Source organism: Chionomys nivalis, chromosome 5, assembly GCF_950005125.1.
Source record: "Chionomys nivalis chromosome 5, mChiNiv1.1, whole genome shotgun sequence".
NCBI lineage: Eukaryota > Metazoa > Chordata > Mammalia > Rodentia > Cricetidae > Chionomys > Chionomys nivalis.
This window is the reverse complement of record NC_080090.1, coordinates 32,461,618-32,488,749: the sequence shown is the minus strand read 5'-3', so window position 1 is coordinate 32,488,749 and position 27,132 is coordinate 32,461,618. Positions and strand designations below refer to the sequence as shown.

The window sequence follows — 27,132 nt, the reverse complement described above, 5'->3', positions numbered from 1 at the left end:
CTCTGAATCTGAGGCCATTCTGCTCTACATAATGAGTTCAGGATAGCCACCACTGTGTAGAGAACCCTGTATCAAAAACTCAATTAATCAATCAATCAATCAATAAAGGTGAGCAGCTCCTCTGACCTTCATATACCTACACACACACACACACACACACACACACACACCAGAATGAAACATTCTGGACTGGAAAAAAAATCAAACCTTAATACAAAACACTTCAGTAGCAGATGGCTTTCTATCTTTTAAATGAAACACAAAAAGACGACCACAGGGGCATGGTGGTACACAGCATTGCGGTGCACACCTCTAGTCCCAGTCGTGTGGAGGCTGGGCAGGAAGATCATGTGCGCCCAAATGATGAAGGAAGCTTGAGCAACATAGTAAAACCCAGTCTCAAAAAATGAAATGGGGTGCAGGGAAAAATGGTTCAGTTGGTAAAGAGCCTCCCAAGCAAGGATGAGGCCCTGAGTGCAGTTCCCCAGAACCTACATACAAAACTGTATGTAGGCATCTGTAGCCCTGACAGTGGGGGTGGGGGTAAGAAAGAGACAGATGCCCACAGTTCATTGGACAGCCAGACAAACTGATGAGTGTCAGAGCAATAGGCTCTGTCTCAAAAATAAAAAAGGGGAACAACTGAGGACAGACACTGAATGTTGCCCTTTCATCTCCACATGCAGGCATGCACACGAGCACACTAACAAATACATACAACACACAACACATATCCACATATAAAAAAATGAAAGAGAGTGAAAAGAAGCCATTACTGCCATGGTGACAGAGCACAGTGTGTGGTCCAGGCTGGCAAAGTATGGCATGGGGAATAGACACAGGGTGATTCCAAAGGACAAGCTAAGCATTATGTCATTACAGTCAACATAATTATAAACTACCAAGATTCAACACAATGAACCAATAAATTATAAATTAGTAAGATTGTTGAGTTCTGGAGGAATAAACAAATTAAGAATATCATTAAACACAAACAATGATTATTTAAAAGGCATGCACATTAGAGTTTTCATAGCTGTGACAGAATTTATGAGGGAAACAACTTAAAGGGAAGACTGATCAGTTTCGGAGGCTTTGTGGTGCCATTTACTTTGTACATTGGTGACCATGAGAGTGTATGGCAGAGACTTTGTGTTGGATAATGAATGAGAGCCATAAAGCCAGCACAGTAACACAATGACCCCCTCATACTAGATTAATAGAGTTCTGCTTTGGTTTTGGTTTTCTGTTTGGGTTTTGTTTTTTGTCTGTCTTGTTTTGATTTTTTTCTCCCAAGTCATGCCCAGGCTGAACTTGAACTCTCAAGCCTCCAGCTTCAGCCTCCTGACTGCTCAGACACTGACTTGTGCCATCCTTGCTAGTTTCAGAATAGGTTTATAAAGCAGGAAAAATGGCCGTGTCTCATATGTGTCAGCAACACAAATAACTGACAAAAGTCAGCAGAATCTATAAAATAATATTTTAATATATAAAGAAATTTCAAGTATATTGCAAAGTTACCGTAGAGTCTCATTAATAGGCACCAATAGATAAAAAAATTGAGTGAGTGCTCACTGCTCTCCAATTACACAGTTAGTAGAATTCCGACCAAATACCAGTGGACTATTTTAATGAAACAAGTATTTATAAAATAATTCTAAACCTAAAAAATTAAACAAATGAGGAAGGTTGGAAGCATTTTTCAAAAGCAGGAGGAGTTGCTTTGCCAAATTTTAAAGTGTGCTGTGCAGTTCCAGCAATGGAGTGTTTTATTGGCAGGAGAATGCGCAAACAGATCAATGGAACAGGCTAAGCGTACACAGAAGGAATGTCAGAAATATGTAAGACTCGGAAGATGATAAAAGGAACATCACACCCAAGAGGGAGGGAGTGGATGAATCATCAAATAGTATTTTTATTCATAAAGGAAACCTTAGGAAAAAAGAAATAAGCATATGTCAGTGATGACTGCTACTGGGTGTGACCATGCTTGCAGAATCAACAACAGAAACCACACATGGGAAAACACTGGTTTACTAACCATGGATCTATATAGATCATGGACACAGCATATCAAAATTAGCTCACTTCAAGTAAAGATGAGAACATGGGTCCCAGGATGCAGGCCAGTGGTACAGCAGGTACTTAGCACCCAGAAGTCCTTGGATTCGATTTCTAACATCAAAACAAACCAAAACCATAAAAATGGAAGTAAAATTTCAGTTATGATCTTCAAGAGAGTAGACAAGAACTAGGACCCCTGCGGGTCTGGGCATGAGTCTGGGACCACTGAGAGAGTAGGCCTGAACCAGGACATCTGCAGGTATGGGCTTCGGTCTGGGACCTCCAAGGGAATAGGCATGAACCAGAAACCTCTGCAGGTCTTGGTATGAGTGTGAGACCTCTGAGGGAGTAGATCTGAGCCAGGTCCTCTGCAGGTCTGGGCACACCTGAGTCTGGGACCCTCCGAGGGAGAAGATCAGAGCCAGAGACCTCTGCAGAACCAACCTCAAGCCAGGGACCACTGCAGGAGCAGATCTAGTCCAGGGACATTTACAGAAACAGGTCTGAGATGGAAACATAGACAAGAGCAGGCCTGAGACAGCAAACTCCATGGAAGCAGAGCAAACTCCAGGGGTGCTGAATGACCTCCAGGAACAGTGGCCAACAGGATAACTAAAACACCATGGCACTGACTGTACCATGAGGAACAACCATCTGAGCTTTGGATCCACTGGCACCTAGAAGATTAATCACCAGAGTCATAGACAGCCCCAACCACACCAATTGGAGGAAAAGATGAGTAGACAAGGTAAGAACACACACAACACCACAAAGAGCAACACGACACCAGCAAAATCTAGAGACCCTACAACGGCAAGAGTGAACAACCAAGTATAGATGAAGCAGAAGAGAAAGACCTAAAAACATAACTTCAGTAGAATGTTTGAGATTCTTAAAGAGGAAATGAGAAATTCCCTTAAAGAAATGGAGGAAAAGACAATCAAAAAATTGGAAGACAACACTAAATTCCTTAAGGAAAAAAAAAGCAATCAAATATATGAAAGAAATTATTCAAGACTTGAAAGCTGAAATAGAGACAATAAAGAAAACACAAGCCGAGGGAATTATAGAAACAAAAATCATGAGAAAATAATCAGGAACCACAAATGCAAACATAAACAACAGAATACAAGAGATAGAAGAGAGAATCTCAAGCACTAAAGACACAATAGAGGAAATAGACTCATCAGTAAAAGAAAGCATTAAATCTAACAAAAGCTTAACACAAAATATTCAAGAAATATGGGACACCATGAAAAGACCAAACATAATAATAGGTATAGAAGAAGGAGAAGAAGTTCAACTCAAAAGCACAGAAAATATATTTAACAAAATCATAGAAGAAAACTTTCCCAACCTAAAGAAAGATATGCCTATGAAGATACAAGAAGCTTATAAAACACCAAATAGACTGGATCCAAAAAGAAAGTCCCCTAACCACAATAAAAATCAATTAAAAAAAAAACCCTGAATGAACCAAGAATCAACACAGATAGAAATACAGTTAGATGTGAAGGCAAATCCAGAATTCCATGAGTAGATCACAAAATGCCTCCGCTCCGCCTGCACCTCAGACCTCTGGACAAAAGCTTGGTTTTCATTATTTTATTTTAATGTTTAGGAAGTTGGGATTCCCGTCAATGACAAGATAAAATACAGAGAGATCCCTGGGCCCTTCACTTCCCGTGTCATCTTGTGTGACTCTACTAATTGGGCGGTGGACTTGTGACAGATTAAAGAGCTTGGGACAGAAATGCCGTGACACAAACTCTAACACTGTGGTGGTGGCGATCAGCTTCCCTAAAGATCAAAAGACAATCATGCTTTGGAGCTTTCCCACCAGGGCCCCATCCCTCTGGAGAGTGAGTGGATGGGGCCTCTCCTGATGCCACAGTCCATGAGCAAGATGGAGCTAGGTGCTACCCTCGGGGAGTGAGGCTGCTGTGTGGGTGTGGTCCCCTAGGCTGACAGGACTGCAAGTCTTCACAAAAGAGCATGGCAAAGCTGGGGTGCACAGGATCCTAAAGGAGCTCAAACCTCCGTGGACTAACGAAGCAGCAGGAAGGTTGAGAAAATGCAGATTCCAAACCAAAATGAAATGAAAACAAAAATCCCACAACCAAACAAACAATAACAAAAAACAAAATACGGAGTTCATTTTGTGCTGGCCAATTACTCCTGGCATGGAGCCTGCCCTGGAGTGTAGTTGATATACCCAGTGATGGCCCATATTGAAAGAACATGAAGTGTGTGGGGGAGAATCATAAAGGAGAGGGGGGAAAGGGGAGAACATGGTCAAAATACGTAGTATGAAAAGAATTTATTTAAAAATGCAAATTACCAGCCCTGGCTTCTGAAGGTGTGATTCCCCTGTCCTTGCCCCAGGTGAGTCTGCAGTCTGTTTCATGACCCCACTCAGGAGCACTGCTTGGGATCTAGAAAGACCCCCTCACCCCAAACCCATCCCTAGAGACACACCCCACTCAGGTGAACTGCTTCAGCTCTGGAGGAGTTTAGGTATTTCACAAAAATGGTGGGCTCACTCACTGACAAAGTCAGTTTCTCATGTTTTCAGTTCTCTGAGGCAAGCAGTTTACTGGGATCCAAAGGCCTGCTAAGTATTGCTGCTTGGACCATTCCACCTGCCCCCTCCACCTCCACCAGGAAGCAGCCACTCGGGAATCCCCCTTCATAGGAGAGAGACTTACCCAGAGTCTCGCACCCTCAGGAACCAGGCCCTTTATCCAAACTAGAAAATGAAGCCATGGTAGACCCAAGGGACAAAGAGAACCTAGAAGATGCAGGAGGAAAGAGGACCTGGAAGATGCATGGGGAAAGAGGACCTGGAAGATGCATGGGGAAAGTGGACCTGAAAGATGCATAGCATGAGGCGGTGAGGAGGCGGGGGGCGGGGGGGACCAGAAAGACTACTCTCACCCACTGACTTTCTCTAGGATTGAGTCTGCATGTCTAAAGATGTTTGAAGGTCTAATTAGATTTTATTTATGATTCTTTGCTAAAGTAGAATGGATATCTGGCGGAGTATGGCAGGAAAAATGGTGAAGGGAAAGAAATCAAATGATTTTAAACTTTAAAATTAGATTGCCAGGTTCCCAACAGGCCATTTATTTTTTCTTGAGACGGCTACGACAGATGGGGCCTTTCTTTTCAGGCTCAGTCAGGTAGAACATGCTCATTCTGAAGAATTGCTGAGGACCTTGTGTTTTGGGGGGAAACTGGTGTTTGAAGGGATCTGGAAACTCCTTGAAGTTTCATCTCGGTTATATCGAAGCTGGCATGGGAAACTCCATGTTGATCTGGCCCTCTGGGGCCTGGCTCAGAAGCTCCGTTGGCAATAGTACGCCCATAACTTGTTCAGCACTGGTGTGAAGTAGCACTGAAAAACCCTTTGGCATCACAGGTATCTCACTGTTCTTGGAGAGTCACTGGGCAGATGGACTCTGCATGAAGGGGAACAGATACAGACAGCATTTTCTGAGAGCTCGCTTTCCCAGTCTATGACAACTCTGATCCAAGGAGCCTGTCATGCCCGCAATGTGCAGTCCCACTAGGCCTGCTGGAGATCACGGTAATAGCAGAACCTCCACAGGTAATCCTGGTCACTATTTCTCACAACAGTCTTGCAGGGCAAATGCTGCCATCCCCACTGGGCAGATGAGGAAATGTGCTGATGTCATTCTTCGTGGCTTAAAACCAGGACTCAACTTGTGCCTCTTGCAAAAGCCCAACCCACCCACCCCAACTTTCTTATGATCACCAGCACCAGTGGACTCAGTTACAGCAGGACACAACTGAACGCATCAGGGACTCCACTCTTGGAAAGCCACTGAATGCATCAGGGACTCAACTCTTGGAAAGCCACTAAGCAGCAGAGGTCAGAAGCAGATGGTCCCAGAGGTGCTGAGTCCACTCAGCAGAATGCCCATCTTGACACACTGGCCAAGTCCTAGAGGAAGGCTCCCTGAGAGCTGACCTACCTCACTTGGAGCCCCCACCACCACAGTGTAAGCCTTTTGTAAGTGACTGCTGCTTGAACAAGAACTCAGCTGCTGCCAGGAGTTCCGTGTATGACTAGGCATGGCCCGTCATCCAGTGGCAGAGACAGTGGTTGTCTCCACACAGCATCATTGTTCTTTTCTTCCTGGTCACAAAGCTTGCTCCGTCAGGGAGAAAAGGGAATGTTAAATCTTACTGACCTCTCTCCCTTCTATGGTAATCATGTAACTGATGCTGGCAGACTGAACTGAAGCAAACCGACTGGTGGAAAATTTGTATCCGCCCAGAAAAGCAGCCCCGCTCTCCACCATCAACCTCCTTCTTTCTGCCAAATCCGTAAGGCAGACTTGATGGCTGGGGCTTCGTCACCCAACTTGGAGCATAGTGTGACTCTGGAGAAAGCTACTTGAAGGTGCAAAAAGAGGAGGAGAGGCTATTCTGTGATGCTACCTTCAGACCGCTTTCCTGTGGCTGCGCTTCCTGAACCAAGCTTGTTCAAAGCCCTAAAATGCTCAGTTTCTCTCTTCTGTTGTAGAGAAGGCAGACCTCAAATGATCCGGCCTGACAGTCACCCAGGAAGTGGTGTACATTGTGGAACTTCCTACTCCCATGAAACTGTAACTGTGGGGGACTTTGGTCAAGTAGGGAGAATCTGCTTCAGGTGCTGTAAACAATCCCCCAAATGTCCTGGGCATGTGGTCTTCCCTCATATCAGCGAATATGGCGGCTGATGTTTGATGCCCCGTGAACCTGTTCTTCACCTCCCTCCATCAGCTGCCCTGGGAATAAAAAGGCGAGAGTTACTATGTTTTGTGAGTGTGTGTATATGTCTGTGTGACTCTGTGTGTATATGTCTGTGTGACTCGTGTGTGTGTGTGTGTGTGTATGTCTGTGTGACTCGTGTGTGTGTGTGTGTGTGTATGTCTGTGTGACTCTGTGTATGTATCTGTGTGTGTGTATGTCTGTGTGACTCTGTGTGTGTGTCTGTGTGTGTGTGTGTATGTCTGTGTGACTCTGTGTGTGTATCTGTGTGTGTGTATGTCTGTGTGACTCTGTGTGTGTGTCTGTGTGTGTGTATGTCTGTGTGACTCTGTGTGTGTCTGTGTGTGTTTGTGTGTGTGATACTTGCAAGGCCAGTGCTCTCCCTCTGAACTACATTCCCAACCTCTGGACTTAATCTTAAAGTAAAACGGAACAGATACTTAAGTCATGCCTCTGCCACTGCTCTCAGTTACAGAAAAACTAGCCACCATTAATTACGATAGTGATAATTACACAATACATAAAATATACTTTGTAGATCAAACACGCAGCTAAATAATGGCCATTTTTACAAGCTCTTATGGGATAAGGAGCAAGGTTAACTGCACAGGGAGATGGAAGCTGGTGTTGCAAGCTTTCTCTGTTTTATTCGGGTCTATGGGCTACACCCTCAGCCTTGTCAGATCGTCCCAACTCAGTTAGTTAATAAGAAGCCTGAGATAATAGACCAAGCATTGTTGTAATTAATATTATTTCTGTTTGATTACTTGGGTCTGGGTGACTGGGAACAAAAGAGCAGTCTCCGTTTACATAATAGTGCCAAGGTAGGCCAACTACATTCACATAAAACCTGAGAGAGCTTGGGTTTGTGCTGCCAGCATGGACTGGGAAGACATCTGTTAAAGAAATCATGCAAGTTTTGCTGCTAATGCTGAGTCAGGAAGTCTTCTCTTAAAGGAGTTGTGCCTTTGCTTGCTGCCAGCAAACAGAGCCTATCTGAAAAAATGTGGCTACCAAAGAAGTTGCATTTGGCTCAGGCTTCTTATTAACTAACTCTCACACCTTAAACCAACCCATTTCTATTAATTTGTGTATCTGCACAAGGCTGTGGCTTACTGGTAAGGGTCTGGCATCTATCTCCTTTGGCAGCTACATGGTGTCTCTTTGACTCTGCATACTCTCTCTCTATATTTCTTCCAGCCTAGCTATATTCTGCCCTGCCATAAGCCAAAGCAGCTTTATTCATTAACCAATAAGAACAACATAATCAGAAAGACATCCCACATCAATGCATGCAAGAGCAACTAGTGATTCTGCCAGGGAAGTAGCAGAGTGGGTAGTGGGGCCCTGGCCCACTTGGCTCTTTCAATCCTAACCGGAATTAAAGCAATGACTTCTCTCAAGAACAAACAAGCAAACAAAAACCCAAGAACTTCGTCAGGGTCAAGGAAGAATGTAGCAACCAAAACTGCAGGGGACGCTACAGTGTGCCATCAAGAGCCCCCTTTGAGGAAGGACCTGCTGATGAGGTACTGGGGTTGCTATTGGTGAGCAGCCTGTAGGCTGCCAAGGCTCTGCCCATTTTGAAGGCATCTCCATTCAGTGACGGATGAAAGTTCAAGAATGAAGAATTGGTGACTCCTACCAACCAAGACACTCTGCAGACCACTCCACCACATCTCTCAGCAATATCAGCAGAGTCTTCGTTGGTTAAGAAGGACTGACTTCTCCCTCTGTCCACATCTTCCCCCTTGCCCTTCTTGCCACAGGGTGGGAGTGTGGTTCCAGGGGCCTTCCTTACTAAATATCTGTTCACTAAGTCCACCTTAGCTTCCAAAGTCAAGGGGGCACAATAAAGCATTTAAATTTTTTTCCCATAGAACTAGAGAATTTCTGGAGTATATTTAATTTTTTAATTGAATTGTATGTATGCATATATGTCTTGATCAACCACCCCCTATTCCCTCTCCCTCCATCTCCTACCCTACACCAACTACCACCATTCCATTCCCAACTTCATGTGTTCTTAGGACCCCTAGAAAGCAAATGAGACTAAGCGCTTGGCAGGATGAAAAAAGCACAAAGGGATGGGTCTCTTCCACTGTAAGCGGTTTGGAGAGAGTCACGTTGCTTGGAAAGCAGCCTGCTGGCCCCCTTCCTTTCCCAGCCACAAAGTGTATTCTCAGCAGCCTGCAAGGGGTGCCCATCCCAGACAGAAGCCTGGGTCCCTTTGGGGGCTAAGGGTAAAAGAATTTCAGTACCCAAAGGACCTCAGGGCTCCTGTCTACCAGTGTCTGTCACTAGTGCAACAGCGGGGAATCTCATGTATCCCAGGCCCAGCTGACAACACCCCAAGTTTCTCTGAGCTCTCCCAGACTCTGCAGTAGAACCCTTCACTCCAAACCACTAATGAACTCCTTCCAGCTCCAGGTTTAATTAGTTTTCATTGCAATATTAATGAGCCCAACAAACCATTTCAACTTCGCTGGTTCACAGCTGGAATTCCTTTATTTGGCATTTGGTCTCTTTATAAGAGAGTCCCAGGCGCCTCTCCTCCCTGTTTGCCCCAGTGAGGGGGAGCAAGATCACACTCCTACTTTGTTTATCCCTTGGCCAGCCCAGGGACAGTAGCTTTAATAATTTTGAAGCTGGGGGCATTAAACACATCACAAACTGCAATACAAATAACATATAATATAACTCCAGGATTTTAATTACAGTGACTAATATATGTACCAAGCATGAAATCTCTACGGTACCATTAGGCCACACGCATGGATATTATTGAGGCTTAAAGTGTGCACAAGGTGTGTCGTTAGTTGATCCAAGACCTTCCAGGTCCAGAGTTTTCACCTGGGATTTGGAATTCATTTCTTGGGCAGTTTGAGCCACCCACCGAAGGCAGTGTTTCTTTCATTAGTGGCGATGAAAAATGATTAAACTTGGCCTCCAGCTCAGGTCAGCTCGTGTGGAATGTTGAGCCTGTGTGGGCTGCATGGCGGAGCAGTGAGGCATTCTCCATAGGTTCCTCTGGGGGAGAAAAGCAGTAGCAGACATGGAACTGTGGTCCTCCTGGAATGTGCAAGCCTGGTCTTGACGAGAAGTGACCTGGATCTATGAGAATCCTCCCGATGCTCTGTGCAATGAGAATCCATCCCATGTTCTGTGTGACGTTCTTCCAACCAGACAGGCGTGTGGATGGTGATATTGGAGGACGCCTGCCAGGACTTGAACTGGTCCATTTGGTGTTGCTGGAACAAAATGCCTGAGGCTGGGTATCTTGTAAAGCAAAGGAGTTTATTCAGCTCATGTTTTAGAATCTGGATGTCCAAGACAGAGTGACTCCATGTTTGGGCTCTGGAGAGGGCCCCTCTGGGTACAGTGTGGTATGGCAGAACTACTGTCCATCGAGAGAAACAGCAGTATGCAGAAGGGACAAAGAACACAGGTGACCTCACTAGTAACCATGAACTCCCATGAAAACTGACTTACTTCTTGAAACTAGAACCAGTCTTTCCAAGGGTGAAGCCCTATAGCCCAGTGACCAGCCACTAGACCCAACTCTTAAGGACGCTTCTTAGCACCACCACCCTGGGGACCATCCAGCACAGACACAGTATCCAAACCGTAACATCCCCCACTGGGCCTTCCCAGCAGGAGGCCAGCTCAAAGTCTGAAAAGCTTAGGGAGTCATGGTTCAGCATGGCCAACACCAGCAGCCAGCAGCCATGCTGTGGAGTCAGCAGTAAGAAAATCACAGAGATGGTACAAGTCCAGAGGTGTAATCAGTGTAAGTAGATTCGGGCCAGTGCCCGAAAAGGGAGCAGAGCAAGGGAGAAAACTGGCCACACACAAGGGAACATGGAAGGGGGTGGTCACAGCTCACACTGGGAGCAGGGAAAACCTCTCAGAGTTCATTGCCAGCAATGAAGGAGCTTCTTTCTCTATCCCAACAGCAGGAAAGCTTATTGCCCACATCTTGAGGTATAACTCCAGACCTACCAATGACGTGGTGACCATTGACGTGATGACCACTGACGTGGTGACCAATGATGTGGTGACCATTGACGTGGTACCATTGACTTGGTACCATTGACGTGGTGACCATTGATGTGGTGACCATTGACGTGGTGACCAGTGACGTGGCTTTCATAGTAAGATACCTCCATACCTGTTGTCCACGAAGGGACCATAGCCATGACAAGTCTCCAAGCCAGTGCCCCTACCTTGCAGGCTTTTATATGCTCCATCCTTGAAGCATACATTCACTGTGGCCAGAAGTTTCTTCCTTAAACAGTATACCCTTCCCTGCCATCTCTCAGACCCACTAGAAGGGACAAACTGGCTCCAGAAACCGTAGCAAGAACTGTTTATCTTACCTCCCATGGGCTTGTAAATGGCCTCATAGCTCCTGGCAAGCTCCCAGTAACAGGTCAGAAAGTGGAAAAGAATTAAAGGAACCATGTACAAAATCTTATAAAATATTTATAAATAAAATAACATAAAACGTATAAGACTTGCATTATTAAGTTACCATTTTGATAATAAAATTATTAAATTATTTATGTGTTTTATGTGTATGGGTGTTCTACTTGTGTGTATGTCCGTGCACCACGTGCATGCCTGGTGCCTGTGGAGGCCAGAAATGGATGTTTGATTCTGTGGAACTGGAGTTACAGATAATTGTGAGCCACCATGTGGTTGCTGGAAATTGAATCTGGGCCCTCCGGAACAGCCACCAGCGCTCTTAATCACAGACATTTAAGGAAAAAGAACCCTATCTGACATCGTGGAAAAACAAGTCAAAGCTGATTAGAGACTTAAATGGTGAACCAAAACCAAAAACATCCTTAGAATAAGACTAACCACTCCAGTGTAAACCTAGCTGACAAGGTTTGACTTGATCCCCAAATCACCATTCATATGAAGAAAAAAAATGATAACATAAGCAACATCAAAATTAAAAACTTCCCATAAAGATCCTTAAAAGAATAAATGGATCTACACAAAGCTTTCATATACATAAGAAAGAACTTAAAGCTAATATATAAATAGATTTCAACAAGAAGCAAGTAACCCAGTCAAAGACGGGCCTAAGTGCACACAGTTACTTTACCAAGAAGAATGCACCCATAGGCCTGCAAATCAGGCCGTTGATTTCAGAGTCCTGAGGGATGTGCAAAGAGAAACCACTACACGTTGTCTGAGTGACGAAGACCATGGTCTGTAGAAAGTGATGGAGAGGATTGGTCCCTCACTTGTCGCCAGGGGACATAGGAAGTGGTGCAGTCGCTTTGAAGCTTCTTCAAAAAGTAACTGTCCTCTACGAATATTTATAGAGAATATAAACTTACATCCGTACAGAGCCCTGTGTACAAGACAGCCTGACGGAAGGCTCAGGGAGGGTGTCGGTAATATGGAAACTGAGCGATCCCAAGGGGGAGTGACTGAAGAGGCATTCCAGGCTCTGTTGAGAAGGAAGGAACCAGCTTGACACCTATCTCATCCAATTCCTCAGTTCATCTTGGTCCGTGCCCAGGAGCACCTGCATAAGTGTCACTGACAATTGTGTGTGTGTTTCCACTGCTCAGGTCACTACTGCCCTCAGTCTGTGACAGTTAAGCTCCACCTGCTCCAGGGACTGTGGGTCCTCTGTCGGGCCCCTCAGCTGCCTCCCCTCCCTGTCTGAGACATTTTCCGGTTCCAGGGCACCTGACCACATCTGTGGCTTTCACTTAGGGCCACCCTTGCCCTGTAGAAGGATGGAATCCAAATGATGAGCTAGCCTCAGGGGGCAATTGTAAATGGTACTTCAAGGAGCTGTTAGAAGATTTGTGACAGATTGGCACATTAGCAATGGGGAACCCTCAGCCACAACCGTGAAGTGACCTTCACTGTCTCCCTGCCCACCTCTCATCTTAAACTCTTGTGGACTTTCAAATGGACTATTTGTCTCTGGCTTTATCTTAGGCCCTGATGAAGGTACCCAGAATAAGATGCTGCAAAAGATGAACATGCTAGAGGAAGTCCCTTTGGAGCCACTGGTACCAATATAAGGAAAAACTGATGGATTGGGTATGGTGGGAAGGTGGGGACTGGGCTCTAAGCTTGGCCAAGGTGAATGTAAAATCCAGGTCAGAGATCAGAGACATCAAGTCTGGATGGGAATGGCAAGGTGTCACTTCCAAGAGCCAAGACCAGGTCAGACTAACAAATGGATGGCAGGTAAAATAACAGAATCAAGCAACTTGCAGGAACACTTCTCTGGACATCAGGATATGACTAGTTTTCTATCAAAGATCTCGACAAGCTGGTGCACCCCTAAAATGACATGACATTCAGGGGCCCTGTAGCCCATATAAGAAATACAACTGGCACTTGGGCTTTGAGAGAAAGAGAAGGAGCCGAGGTCATAACAGTTGGCTTTGTACGTGAGGGTATGAGCTGGCCTGAAGGCTTTAAGCTACTGTTAGTAACTCCAGGGCCAGAGGGACCACTCACAAGGATTTAGTAAGGCTGTGGCCTTCCTGATCCAACAGGCTGGAAATTCACTTCAGGTGGAAAAGAAACTTCTGAAAACCTTGTATGTCCTGTAGCAGAAGCTGAAACACCACATGGAAAAGTGTCAGTACTAACAACAATGCACACCTCACCCAGGGGCATGAATAGAGACAGGAAACTTCTATCAGATTGTATGAGCAACACCGAGAGTCTGAATGAAGCTCAAGCTCAGGAATAACAGCTAGTCCATCCAGTCATCCGTCTGCCCATTTAACTGTCTGTTCCTCCATTTGTCCATCAGCCTCTCTGTCTGCCCATCTGCCCATTCACTTGCCTCCATCTGTCTGCTTATATACCCATCCCTTCATTCAGCAGGCCCTTGTAGCATTCCCCATCCATCCATCCCTCTGTCCATCCATTTATATACTCATCCATCTTCATCTGACAGGCCCTTGCAGACTTTCCCATCCATCCATTCATGCATCCATCCATCCATCCATCCCCTCTGTCCGTCCATCTATATACTCATCCCCTCAGGCCTTTGCAGAGTTCTGGGAGTCCACATGGTGCTAGGCCCTGAAAGATATCCATGACTGACACATCCTCATGACCTCAGAGGAAATGGGCTGATGTTCCCCCGGCCCCTAGACAGTAAAGAGATTCCATCTGCCTCATTGATCAGTGCCTACAAACTCCATGACATGTTAACACACATAGTACCATCTCAGAACTCTGGGTGGATTGATGCACAGCCACCCGAATAAATAGGAACTACAGAGCTGAGGAAAAAGAAGACCAGAGAGGTGAGGCGATTTATCTGAGATCACACAGGAAACTCAACATAAATACTTATGCACTCCATCATGGCCTTTGTTGCCTAGCAGGAGAGCAGGCTGGGGCTCTGTTTACTGGGAAGAAAGATCTCAGAAGCTAGAGAGGTGTCAGGTCACCTAGAGCCTCAGCAATGAAGTTATAGGAATCCAGTCAGATCTTAAAACATCAGTGCAAGGAGCTTCAGGAGGAGGCACCATATGCAGACTGACATTAAAGCCAGGGAGGGCAGAGGCGAGGTGAAGAGCGAGAAGGGAAGAGGAGAGAGTGAGGGGGGGGGGAGGGGAGGGAGGGCCTGAAGCTCCTGGTCTGCGGTGCACAGTCAGAAAGAGGAGCAGCAAGGCCCACGCTTCTAGGCCCAATTCACCAACAATGGGCAAAATCAACACATCCAGGGAAGCTGGCAGCTCTAGAGCTCCCAGATGCTACAAGACCTCAGTGAGGCCACAGGCAGGGAAAAGTCAATACAGACAACTTGGGGGGGGGGGGGGTGCGGGGGGAATGAGGGAGTGAGACGATGCCATCTGACGAGTAAATTATGCTGCCCCCACCCGAAGCCAGAGCAACCACTGCGTAAGTCCCCCCTGCGTGCAGACACTGCACACTTCACTGGCCCCGGGGATACAGCCTGTCACCCCCAAACCCTGCCAGGTGGGGATACTCCTCTGTTTTGCTGAGAAGGGACCTGAGTCCTTGCAAGTGTCCACAGGCAACTGTAATGGAGGAGCTAGAACAAGCCCCAGGCACCGTGTGAGGACGCCTGAGTCACCTGCAGTCAGCAATGAGCAGGACATGGTGACAGCTGATCAACTTTGTGAGCATCACAGTGGCAGAGTGCCAAGCTACAAATCACGCCACATCATCAAGAGAGCCACAGTAGCCAGCAGGCGTCTCTGTGTGGCCTGCCGACTCCAGCTGTCTTAGCTCAACCGGATCTATTGACGATTCACTAATCCAGCCGATAGCTGGGCAGCTGACCCACCAGCTCCACACTGCCCAGCCCAAGGTGACACCCAACCTCCTCCCTAGCCCTCGGATTAGACGGTGTTAGCCACCACTAAAGAGCTGTCTTCAGAACTGGCACTATCTAGGCAGCCTGGGGCACCCCCAGACAACAAGGCAGGGGCAGCCTGTGCTCTGGGTGCATCTGTATCTTGTGCTGATTTTCTCAGCTTTCCTGACGTGATTCGCCTGTTAGTGACTGTCTTAGCAAATATCACTTCTGACAGGTTGCAGATGGTGAACCCTGCCCCTTCCCAAGAACAAGTCCAGACTTGGGGACCATGACCTTATTCGGAGAAAGGTGTGATTAAGATACAGAGATGATACCACCCTCCTGACCAGCCCTGACCCCATCCGCACGTGTGCTTTCCTTGGCAGGAGCTAGGGGCATTAGAGCGAGGCAGAGGCTGAAGGACAGCGGAACCCCCAGCACTGGGATAGGTGAGAAGGATTCCTTGCACGGAGTCATGTGACCTTGCTTGATTTCCAGCTTCCACCCTCCATAAAGCAAGAGAATACCTCTGAGTTGGGGCGTGTGGTCATTTAGGGCAGCCACGGGTGGTTATCACACATGGCTGGCAGTGTCTGGCCCAGAGTGCACTGCTATTTGCAGAAGGAACTGCAGGAGTTGGCCGGGTCCTGCTGTCTGTCCTTGGCTGGGAAGGGAATCCTGACATTGCATCTGCCAGGGTGTGGAGCCCAGGGCAGGGGCAGGATGAGAAATGGACCTATTTATAACTGCACGGAGCCACAGGGAGGGCACAGGGTCAGGAAAGGGCTTCACCAAGGTCAGAGGCCTGGCCCCAGGAGATAGGGGATTATGTAGGGAAGAACCATGCCTGAGAGCAAATCAGGGTACTCTATGCCTCTCACAGTGCTGGGCCATGGTCCCATTCTAAACAAGAATGTCCAGCCTGCTTCCAAGTCATATCTGGTGTTGGGCAAAAGGCAGGCTCCACTGGGTTGGGCATGACCAGATTCCTTCCTGCTATCTCATTGCCTCTCCGAGACAGGAAACAAGAGTATCCCGGAGGAGGGCACCCCTCTACGCTCGGGCTGTGGACCCCTGTGCCTGCCCTGCTTCTGTCATTTTGAAGGGGTCACCATCACGGTAAGTGGGCCACTGTGCCCTTAGGGTTGAGGGATTTAGTGACAGTGGTGGTGCTCAGTTTGGGGCCATCTCACAAAGGATGCGGTGCCAGGAAGCTTTGCTCAGCCCCGGGCAAATGTGGGCCAGAAGACGCTCTGCTTTAGGACTCCAGGCTTCCTGAGAGCCGGCTGCAGCTGTCCTCCACAGCACCAGCAGTCTGGTCAGCAAGGAGGCCTGGGTTGGCTTCCAGCGAGAGCCTTCTCTCCTGGGGCTCTTCTGCCTATAGCAGCCCAGGCAGGAGGTATTGTGGCCCAGTCTTTCCTGCTCAGATTCAGGGCTGATGGGGTTAATTAATGAATCTCAAATTCTAACTTGAATCGCTTCTTGGCTGTGTTGCCCAGAGTGAGTCTCTCAGTCTCTCTGAGTCTAGTTTCCTTGTCTGCAAAATGAGGCTAATAGGCCGACTTCAGTGAGGTCTAGGGGGCAGCGTTAGATGGGACTGCAAGTATAACCAAAGCTCTTATGTCATTAGAGGACATCTTTGAGCAATTTATTTTCTGTTTAATTTTTCTCCCTGAGAAAGCATACTAGGGTTGCTGAGATCCACTCCACTGAGCCCCCAGCAACACAAAGGGTGCCTCTGGGGTTGGCCTCTATAGGTGGAAGAGGTTGTTGGGGCACTCAGACACCTGAAGCTCCTCCCTGTGACTCTGGGCCCCGCCCTGGCTATTCATAGTCAAAAGACTGGAATTCTGGACATGAAATCAAATTGTGCTCTCATCTATGCATGGCCACAACATCTCGTGCAGAAGCTCCTGGTGAAGCAGACACAGGAATGTGTGGTAGTGGTCACCTATGGAAAGGGCCAGCCTCCGTCACCAGGAGACATGGGGTGCTGCTTCCAGCCTCTTGCATGGTCTTGGACAGGACCAAGAACTAACACGTCATCACACACCCAATACAATACAGAGCCAGTAATGGGTCCCTCCCCAATATACACACAAACAGGCAGAGGCACACACACAGACTCACACACTCAGACAGCCACTCTCACACATCTATCTATACTTACATACACTCACACACATCCACACAGGGGCACATGCACCAGAACACACAGACACATCCTCACAGCCACTGGAAGAACAAGCAAAAGGGAGGGCCTGTGTCATCCAGGTGTGTATCTTGACCAGCGGATTGACTGAAGAGTGTCATCCCCCAACAGAGAGAGAGAGAGAGAGAGAGAGAGAGAGAGAGAGAGAGAGAGAGAGAGAAACCATGTGTCCATGTGCTCCTCCACACCACAACCCTAAAGGCTGCCAGACAAAACATCCAAGAATGAACTTACTTCTAGGAGGGGTTGAGGGTGATCACCTATACGCATTGAGTTGTACTGAGTAGGGCAACTTTTGCATGTGGGGAAGGGCTGAGAGGAATAGCCTGTGCATACTAGGAGGGGTTGAGTGGGATAGCCTGTGCATAATGGGAGGGGTTCAGTGGGATAGCCTGTGCATACTGGGAGGTGTTGAGGGGGATAGCCTGTGCATACTGAAAGGGGTTAAGTGGGATAGCTGTGCATACTGAGAGGGGTTAAGTGAGATAGCCTATGCATATTAGGAGGGGCTGAGGAAGGAAGTCTGTGTGGCTGGTTCAGTCTTCCACTGCTGTGCCCAGCACCTGAGAGTGTGTCTGGGGCCCGTGCAAGCTAGGTAAGATGTGGCGAAGTTCTGCTTATCAAGTTAACCGTGAAATGTTGCCTAAGCACTACACAACATGGGATAAAACATCCCACGGAGACTCGCGGAATCTTGCCACCAAGGAGGAGTTGGAATAGACACGGCACTGGGCAGGAAGGGAGAACACCCGGTCTGACACCCGCCCACACTTCTCACTCGGTGGACCAACAGTGAGAGGACCTTAGGCTTTACTCTGAGTGAACACATCACTAACTCCAACAAATCGAACTCCATGTCTACAAGCCTCTCTTCATCACAACGGATGCTGTTCAAGGAGAAAGCCCTGCCTGTCTGCCACCATCACTCCTGGTCCTGATGCTGTTCAAGGGGAAAGCCCTGCCTATCTACCACCATCACTCCTGGTCCTGATGCTGTTCAAGGGGAAAGCCCTGTCTGTCTGCCACCATCACTCCTGGTCCTGATGCTGTTCAAGGAGAAAGCCCTGCCTGTCTGCCACCATCACTCCTGGTCCTGATGCTGTTCAAGGTAAAAACCCTGCCTGTCTGCCACCATTACACCTGGTCCTGATGCTGTTCAAGGGGAAAGCCCTACCTATCTACCACCATCACTCCTGGTCCTGATGCTGTTCAAGGTGAAAGCCCTGCCTGTCTGCCACCGTCACTCCTGGCCCTAAAGGCAACACTCTGTCATCTGTGAACTGAGCCATGGCATTGAAAGCAGAATCCTGCAGTGCTGCCGCCCAGGAGACAGAGCTTGGAGTCAGGTCTCACTGTCACCCACCGGGCCTCCATGTTTCTGACTCTGATCCCAAAATTTTAGGATCTGAACCTGGACCTTGACTCAGATGCACACAGCCATAAAGCACAATGAGCTGAGAATTCTGGGAGCTGTGAGGGAAACCCCAGTCCTACAGTCAGTTCTTCTCATGTCCACCTTTAGGAGAGGCAGCAACTATCCTGCTCAGGTCTTTCTTCAGATATGCAGAGCAGCGGACAGAGCACGGTCACCCCAGGGAGTGGAGCTATCAGGATACACAGAGCACTGTCTCTCTGGCACCCTGTACTTCTCAGAAGCTCTGGTCTCAATGGGAGATCTGTAGGGACTAGGAGACTATAGGGACCATGGCCTTGGTGGGTGAGGAGGCAGGCAGCCCTGCTCAGGAGCTAAGGGACCTTCTCTAACAAAGAGAAGCCTGAAGTGTACAGGGCAAGGCTGTGGGAAGTGGACAGTGGGCAGGACTGGCAGGAATCAGAGGGGCTGGAAGTATCAGCACCCTGTTAGAACTGAATCGGCTGGTTCAGTGTGAGGACTGCAGAGCCAGCCTCCAATGGTGGCCAGGTCTGGAAGAACAAGCAGGGGAGAACCAGTGCCCCCCAACAGTGTGGTGGAGCCAATCATGACCAGAGATGCCGGTGGATGTGCAAGACGTTTGGACAAGTTAGCACTCTAAGGCCTGGCTGGGCTTCACCACCTGTGTCCTTTTGAACTTGATCAAAAGACTCACTTTCCTGGTTGATGTGGGTCAAACTGTGGCCAAAAGATGTACCCCAGTCATGCACTATGATCCTGAGTGGGCACTTAGTGGAAAAGGGAATGCTCGGATGTTATTATGTCAGGAAACTTGAAATGAGTAACTCCCAACTACCAGGAAATGTGGAGTGTGATGGATCCTAAATCCAGTGACAAAGACCTTATGAAATATGGACAAAAGAGGGAAACACTAGGAAGAAGTCATATGCAGATGACATCCTAGTGGCGTGAGTCTGGAGAAGCCACATGCAGACGGACGTCCCAATGGTGCGAGTCTGGTCCTTCCTGCTTCAGAGCCTTGGGGCAGCACAGCCATGCTGACAGCCGGATTGCAGACCTGGCCTCCAGGGCTGTGAGAGAGTAAAGTGCAGTTGCTTTAAGCCCCCTGGCTTTGGCAATTGTTATAGCAGCCACCAAAGACAGAAATAGGCTCAGATCTGCCTGTTGGGATTACAGGCGAGGGTTTTATAGGGGTTTTGTGTAGTGTTGTGTTTTGTTTTGGCATCGTTATGTGGAAAAGGACATGTAGATGCCTCCATGGAAACTAGAATGTGTGCCGCACATCAGAGAAGTGGACAGTCGTCGGCAATGGAGAACCAAACATTTTTTACCTTGCTTGTCATTTTCTGTTTCCAAGTTCTTCCCAATGAGTATGTTACTTTTATTATGAGAAATAAAAAAAAAAAAAAAAAAGAACTGTTCTTAAAAACAACATCTTTCTGTGGTTGTCACAAGCGTAGAAGCTGGAGCCCAATTTCTTCCCATCTGGCATCTCTATCCTCACAGCACCCCCGGCCCCCTGGGGGTCCTGCTGCCCTCCCATGTCGTAGGTAAATCAGAGGACTCCATGCAGCAGTTAGCTCATCTAAGGACAGGCCTGGAAACGGAGTACAGCCTGTCTGACCTGGAGCCCAGAGGAGGAGGCCATGTCCTCCCATCAGCAGACAGGCTTCTCTGCAGATGCCACCTCCACCCTCCTCCTTCCTGACCGCACCCAGTGCCTGGCTGTGTCCTTCAAGTCAGGTGGTGGGTGAACGTCTCAATTGCCCTCCAGGCAGAGATAAATATCAGACAGCAGGATCCTGGAATTCGGTTTCTGATCTTCAAACGGAATGAAAGATAAATCATTTCTGCTGACTGTCTTTACCTGGCTGCGGGAGATGATGCATCACCATTTTTTAAAAGAAAATTAAACCTTTAATTCCATGACATGTGTAATAAAATGGTACTTCAGCTCTCTGCACTGAATATATGGCCCATCGTGTCCTAATTTACTATTCTGACACTACCTAAAATGTTCTGGAGCTTTTAATGTGGCAATATATTCAAGCACCAAATCCAGCCTTCATACACAGCTGAAGCACTTAATCAACGCAACGGATGGCTGTGGGAGCAGAACGGGGTAGCAGCAGAGGTGCTGGGTACATTCTAGCCCCGCACTGATGCTGAGGTCAGCTGGTGGCTGCAGATCTTATTCTGAAAGGCAGAGATGACAGGACCTTGCTGTCCTCATTGGGCCCAAGGGACTATCATCTCTCTTTCTCCACTAAGAATTCCTTCATGCCATTTCCTTTTTCTGACAAGGAATGCCATGGCTGCTTACATACACACACACACACACACACACGCACACACACACACAGATGCCTAGCACATGCACAAACATACACACATATGCACAATCATGGAACGGTTCATCCCAAGGCTCTGAGCTGTCATGTGTTTCGGATTCTAGGCCTTTACGGCCACAGATATGACCTGATGATCCATACAAAGGCACTAAGGCCAATGTCATCATAAGATGAAGGGCAGGGGCCAGGGGATTCTAGACCCATACTTATCATGTGCAGCTTTCTCTTCTGCTTGCTTATAACATTGACTAGTATGACCAGAGCCAATATATCAGCTGGCCTTCCAACCCTCCCATCCCTTGGCAATTGGAACAACCGCTGCGTGGGTACCTTTGGATGTACGAATGGGATCATTTGGAGTGGCAGCCCTTCCCTTCTGTCAAAACATCTGAATGAATTCACAAGGTCAATGGCTCTAGCTCAGCTCCCAAACAAAGCAAAATCCCATCTCATTTTATTCAAGGGTCAAGTAATTGGAATGGTTGATTTAACTCTTAGAAGACTTACACAGACATTTGGAAGCATGCACATCTTACAACAGGCATGAGCAAGGCTTCTGACAAAAGTCAGCTGAGACGAAGATAATAGCTGTGCTGAGACTGACTTTCTGAAGGAGGCATGCTGTTATTAGCCAAACAACCTTAAACAAATTCTGTAGCTGGCACAAGCACCTTCCTCATAGGGGTGCTTGGTTATTCAAATTCCCCCACAGACTCAGACCCACACCTGACACACGTCACAGTCACTGTGTGTTAGCTGCGGACTATCCCCACACATTACAGTGGCTTCCTGAACTTGAGTGACTTCCCAGGTCCTGCACAATGAGTGTTCAACATGATAAGGCTCACGTGTGCCTGTGGTTCCTCGTCCCTAACATTCAGGCCTTCTGTAAGTGTGTGTGCACTCCCTGAGAAGGGCACTTCGACTCCCAGAGCCTCCTTCACTCCCCTTCCTATGTCCCCTTTCTCACCCAGCTTCTCAATAGCTGCCTCACCCTGCTTTTAGAGTTTTCCATTCAAGGACAGGAGTGTGTGTGTGTGTGTGCATGTGTGTGTGCTAATGCACAGTAGGTTCTATAGGCCCTTGTTTAAACCTGCCATTTGCTTCCTGTGAAACTGAGTAAATGCCTTGACCTTTAAGCCTACGGAGATCCGGTCCTATGTGTCCCCAGCTCTCCTCTCACAGAGATTTCGACCCTAAGTTTAAGTCCTGTGCAATGAAGGACTCTATCTCCTTTGCGGACTATGGTAGTTAGAAAATGAACACTCTTTGGAAATAAAGAAATAATGAACAATCAGATCCCTGCAAACTACACATAGAACCCACACACCCCTGAACAGCAGGAAAATAGGCTAAGAAAATGCATCACTTTAACTATAACCTTTTATCAATCACTACACAAAGTCTGGGAACAAGTGGCAGTTACAAGGAGTTGGTACAAGCCCAGGCTTCATCTCTAAGAATCAAAATGGTCCTGGAAAGATCACTGCATTCAGCTGCAAAGGCTCCAGATTGTATAAATCCAGATTTTAGACAGGGCAGTGCTGCAGGCCTGGATCCCCAGACTGCTCCATCAGAGTGAATCCCCACTGAGCCCCCTTCCTGGGTCCTGCCCAGACGCAGCTGTGTTTCTAACCCATCAACTGATTGCTTTCTGAAGATTCCCAAGCCATAGCCAGAAAGCATAACTTGAGCATTAGGTAAGAATGGAGCGCAGACCAGAAGAGGAGACACTTCGTGTCATTGAGTGCAGCCTTAAGCCCTGGCTTCTGCTGCTGCTTTGAACCATTTTTTAGAGTCTTGGGCTTTCAGCACCTAGAGACCCTAAACCACTTGACCTTAATTCTACTGGCTAACTGCATGGATGGCTGATAGGGAGACTCTTCAGCAGACCCTTGTGCTGACCACGTGTGGATTCTGCCTGCGGGAGGCTCTCCTCCTCACCTAGAGAACAGCATGCCCCGGCTTCCCTTACTTTGCCACGGTGGGAAGCATAAGATATGGCCGCATGTAAGACCAAAGAGGTATGATGCCCACTGTATGCTGCTGAGTGGCAGTGGGAAGGTGGACAGACATCAACCATGGCCCTACTGACAAATCCTTCAGCTCCCACTAGGCAGAGCTACTGCCTGAGGCTGGTAGGGGCAGAAGAGTCAGACGGTCGCAGCCTTGTGGCCCATTTCCAAGTCAGTTTCCACTCCCCCATCTCCGTCTCTCTCCCTGGTCTCACCGGCCTTCACAGTACCTAAGGAGACAGGATTCATAAGAATAAATCCCCACCCCATCCATGGCTGGGTTTGGCTGTTAAGTCAAAGGCTGCCATAGCACTAAGACCAAAACCTGGGGACAGTGCTGCTGACAGCCCCATGACAGCCCAGCGGGGAGGACAGCTATTTTTAGCACATGCTTGACCTAAGATGCTGTCTACCAGGAGCAGAAGCACAGCGAGGGGGCAGAGAGGAGTGGAGGAGAGGCCCTGGCGCACCCACAGGGCCCCAGCCTGGTAGCCTCAGTTAGCTACTCAGGCAAGTGTCGGCTTTCCAAACACAGCTTTGTTTGCAGTGTTAGGGAGGCCCCATGACTCGCCAGGAAGCCTGATAGAAGTCAGGGAGCATAGCAACCTTGTTGGGAGTGGAAGCTAGAAGCAGCTGGCTCTGTCTACAGCAGGAAGAATTTCACAAAGGAGTTGATCAATGTGCTGGCTCCAGGTCACAAAATCAGTTTCCTGGGAGATCACAGAGTTTGTGTGTGTGTGTGGGGGGGGGGGTTGCAGGTGAACTGGGAGAACACAGTGGGGGAGGGGTCCAGGTGAACTTGAAGATCGCAGTGAGGGGCAGGGGTGAACTGGGAGAGTGCAGCAAGTGGGGGAAGTCCAGGTGATCTAGCCATGACCAAGTTCTTTGTAAGGAAATTAAGATCTACAAATCAGGCAGTGGTGGTGGCGCATACCTTTAATCCCAGCACTCAGGAGGCAGAGGCAGGGGGATCTTTGTGAGTTCAAGGTCAACGTGATCTGTAAAGTGAGTCCCAGTACTGGCAGGGCCGTTACACTGAGACACCTTGTCTCAGGTGGGAGGGAGGTAAAAAAAAAAAAAAAAAAAAAACAAAAAAAAAAAAACAGCTACCAATCCTTCAGGTGGTGATTTGGGGTTCACCCCCATTCAACAAAGGTTCAGAAGGTGACCCAAGAAAATCAAAGCTGGAGTGGGGGCCTAACTTCCCAGAAGCAATCTTAACCTCTGCCCTTTGAAGTGCCTGAAATTGGCCTGAGCCTGCCCTGTCAGCACCCTGTGGGAGGCTATGAAAAACACAGTTAGAGCCCGATTACACAGGAGGCCTGTCTTCCTGCAACTCATGAGCTCATCCCAAAAAACAAGGAGTCCTGGGTAGTTCACTCTGGACCCTCACCCCTAGAAATAGCCCGCTGGAGAGAAGTGTCTTAATGGAGAATTTGTTCTGGTGATGACTTCAGAGAGTTGAGTCCACAGTCAGTCGACATTCAAGCAGCACATGGGACCATAGGTAGCCTTTACTTATCAGGCCGAGAAGATGACTTAGTTGATAAAGTATTTGCTGTCAAGCATGAGGACCCAAGTTCGATTCCCTTGCACATACATAAAAAGCCTCCTCTGCCTGCTTCTCCGTGGATACTGTCAGTGCCGCTGTCATGGAGGCGGGGAGTGGAAATGAAGAGGTAACTAATAGTCCCAAAAGCCGCCACTCCGAGTCTCTGTGTGTCTCCAGCCCAGTTGCCTGCTCTACTCAAGAGGTCTGCTATGCACTCTGGACTGACCCGGCATTTCTACAGCCATAGCTATTAAAATTGTTCTCCAGGGTGTGACCTGACCTTTGTGGCTTTATCTTGCTCCAAATAAAACTATGGTCACTGGCCATCCATTTTCTCATGGACGTCGTTCTCACAGATGCCCTTGGTGCTGGTGACATCAGATCTATATCTGAATTGCCTTCTTGTGCAAGTCCTTTTTGCCTTAAAGCCTTGTAGAATCCTCTGCGCCATCACTGAGATCTCGGCACCCCAGTCAATGGAGTTTTCTTGGGGACGCAGGTGTCTTTAGGTGGGGGTTGTCTATGAGTCTGCACAGAATATCTTCACTCTCATTCCTAGGTCTCCACATGCCTTCCAGCAAAGTCAGAACCAGGGTCGAGGGTCAAGGGTCAAGATTCTTATATTCTCAACCTCAAGCCTCTGTCTACACAGTGTGTGTTCATTGGAAAGGAGGTCTTAGAAGCATTCTTACTTGGAGGCGTTCTATTTGGACTTGACTTCCAGTTCTGTCCCTCATTTGCTGTCTAGCTTTGGTAGGTCATAGTGTTCTAGTTATCAGCTTCTCCATCTATACATCATGAGGGTCAAAGGAAATAATGTGTAAAAATGCTTGATTCAGTCCAGTTCTTCCAGAACAAATGGTCCCCTGCAGGGCTTGTTGAAGCAGAGGGTCTCTGTCACACTGAGCCCAAGAGCCGACATTTCCAGCAAACTCCAAGCTCCTGTGGAGAATTGATTGAGTGCACACAGTGACCTGTGCCAAGAGATATCCTTCTTGTAGTGCAGGACAGTGAGCAGCCAGCCAGCCAGTCAGCGGAAACCACCCAAACATCCCACTTCACCCAGGTAGTGTTTCCTGACCCCAGATAAGCACCAGCTCCAGCGCTTGCTTAAAAACAAACCAGAGCAGACGAACAGGCCTCTGTCCAGACTCCGGCAACTGGATGTCCCAGGGGAGAGAGCTGGTAATCCTCACAGTGATGGGCCTCTGGGATAGAGTGCTCCTTCGCTGGGCAGAGGAACACTGCAGGCCCACATCTCGTTCTGTTGGCAACAACTGTATGTGGGCGGAAGCAACCCGTGTCCTTTCCACATAGGAATGTGACTACGGAGCCACTGCAGGGTTTCCCGGAGGAAGAGGCCTCCTGCAGCCTGCAAATGAAGACCTCTTGAAGTGTGTGTGTGTGTGTGTGTGTGTGTAGCTGGGGAAAGTATCTCAGAAGCAGGCAGGCTAAGGGGGACTTCCTAGGAGGAGCCTCACTGCTGGCACAGGAGAAACTGTCCAAAGCAAGGCTTATTCACAGTAGCCCTCACAGAAGAAACCAGGAACATATATCAGACTCTCCTGGGAGGCGTCGTAACTCCTCTACCTAAGGCTGGGTATCAGCCCTCACCATTGCCCAGAAACACAAAGGTGGGGTGGACACATCTGCGGGGGTCCAATGCTGCGTGGACAATCGCTATGCACAGCACTGGCTAAGAAGCCAGGCTAAAAGGAGGGACTCACACCCTGGCTCGCCTGATGCCTCCCATCAGCACCGGGTAAGAGAAGTCCCATTTCCACAAGAACTCTCACTTTAAGTGAAACTATGAAGTCATGTTTGGCTGCATCTTTAAAACCTGTTTTGGAAAAGTTGCTCAACATCACTAATGATTAGAAAGATGCAAATCCAAACCACAGGGAGATACCACCTCACACCCATTAGGATGGCCGCAACCAAACAAACAAAAGAAGGAAGTGGGGAGTAGCAGAGGTGGGAAAACATCAGCCCCCATGCAGTGTTGGCAGACCGGAAAGAGGGGCCATGTCTATGGAAAATAGTTAGGCAGTGGGCCAAATATTAAACATAGACTCGACATATGCGTTTGCAATTTAATCATTCATTTTTCCGTGCATGTGTGTGTGTGTGTGTGAGAGAGAGAGAGAGAGAGAGAGAAGAGAGAGAGAGAGAGAGAGAGAGAGAGAGAGAGAGAGAGAGAGAGAGGAAAGCAGGCTCTCAGGCATTTGTAGCACCAAAGGTATCCCATCCACAGATGGGTGGATGAACAGTAAGTATGCAGTAAGCACTCTTCTGCTTGTAAGCTGGGGGAAATTCTGGCACATCCTACGATGCGAACAAATCTTAAGGACGTTATGTAAATGAAATATCCGAGGCACAAAAAGACATATTATTATACTTATAGGAAGAAAAAAAAACAACCAAAATGGGAGTCGAATCC

General features: G+C 47.9%; 1 protein-coding gene across 1 annotated transcript in view; it reads left to right on the top strand.

The window, feature by feature from the left end:
- Positions 1-16,244: 16,244 nt before the first annotated feature.
- The window catches only part of C5H10orf71 (chromosome 5 C10orf71 homolog), a 50,582-nt gene continuing 39,694 nt past the window's right edge, over positions 16,245-27,132 (top strand). Inside the window, exon 1 of the mRNA XM_057769176.1 lies at positions 16,245-16,288. The gene's annotated coding sequence lies outside the window, so the exon portion shown is untranslated. The remainder of the gene's footprint in view (positions 16,289-27,132) is intronic.